The sequence below is a fragment of the Berghia stephanieae genome, unplaced genomic scaffold (genome assembly GCF_034508935.2).
Source record: "Berghia stephanieae isolate SIO BIC M18660-M18661 unplaced genomic scaffold, UCSD_Bste_1.3 scaffold6894, whole genome shotgun sequence".
NCBI classification, from domain to species: domain Eukaryota; kingdom Metazoa; phylum Mollusca; class Gastropoda; order Nudibranchia; family Aeolidiidae; genus Berghia; species Berghia stephanieae.
This window is the reverse complement of record NW_027628504.1, coordinates 1-1033: the sequence shown is the minus strand read 5'-3', so window position 1 is coordinate 1033 and position 1033 is coordinate 1. Positions and strand designations below refer to the sequence as shown.

General features: G+C 63.4%; 1 non-coding gene across 1 annotated transcript; it reads left to right on the top strand.

The window, feature by feature from the left end:
* The first annotated feature begins 431 nt into the window (after positions 1 to 431).
* LOC144962197 (5.8S ribosomal RNA) lies at positions 432 to 588 on the top strand. Its single transcript, XR_013643392.1, has one exon. It is a non-coding gene; the product is annotated as a 5.8S ribosomal RNA (ribosomal RNA).
* The last annotated feature ends 445 nt before the right edge of the window (positions 589 to 1033 follow it).

Here is a 1033-nt window from a genome sequence, read left to right as displayed (position 1 = left end):
TGCCACGTAGTCACGGGTCAGCATCCCGTGCCGACTACGTCCTGCCCTTTGTTACACACCGCCCGTCGCTACCTTCGGTGGACGGCGCAGCCAGGGCCCCGGAGTGGCCGGCGAGACGGAGCTTCGGCTCCTGAAATCGCAGTCGTCGCGATGTCGCCCGAACTGCGCTGCCCCGAAGGGTAAAAGTCGTAACAAGGTTACCGTAGGTGAACCTTCGGTAGGATCACGTCCGATTTCGTTTTGCCCCAGCCCGCCCGCCCGACGGGTGAAGGGTTAAAACAACTGTCCGGTGAGGCCGGGCTGCTCCCTGGCGGGGAGCGGTCCAGGCTGATAAACGGGGCGGCGGCGTTGCGCCGCGAGTAACCGCGCGCGCAACGCTTGCCCCCCCCACTTTGTCGTCGTTTGGCCCTTAAGCGAGAGAAAATAAATACAACCTTTGGCGGTGGATCACTCGGCTCGCGCGTCGATGAAGAGTGCGGCCAGCCGTATTGAGTCGTGTGAACTGCAGCTGCCTCATTGAACATCGACGTCTTGAACGCAAATTGCGGCCGTGGGCGTAAGTCACCGGCCACGTCCGTATGAGGGTCGGCCCTACGACGTCGCCGCAACGGTCTTCTCGGGGGGGACTGAGCGGCGCGACGTGCCGTCCCCCCCCCCCCCCCCCCCCCCCCCCCCCCCCCCCCCCCCCCCCCCCCCCACCCCCCCCCCCCCCCCCCCCCCCCCCCCCCCCCCCCCCCCCCCCCCCCCCCCCCCCCCCCCCCCCCCCCCCCCCCCCCCCCCCCCCCCCCCCCCCCCCCCCCCCCCCCCCCCCCCCCCCCCCCCCCCCCCCCCCCCCCCCCCCCCCCCTTTTTTTTTTTTTTTTTTTTTTTTTTTTTTTTTTTTTTTTTTTTTTTTTTTTTTTTTTTTTTTTTTTTTTTTTTTTTTTTTTTTTTTTTTTTTTTTTTTTTTTTTTTTTTTTTTTTTTTTTTGGCACGAGAGCGGTCGTATTCGGGTGCCGTGGTCGACCGCGGACAAACGGCGGCGGTTCGCCCCG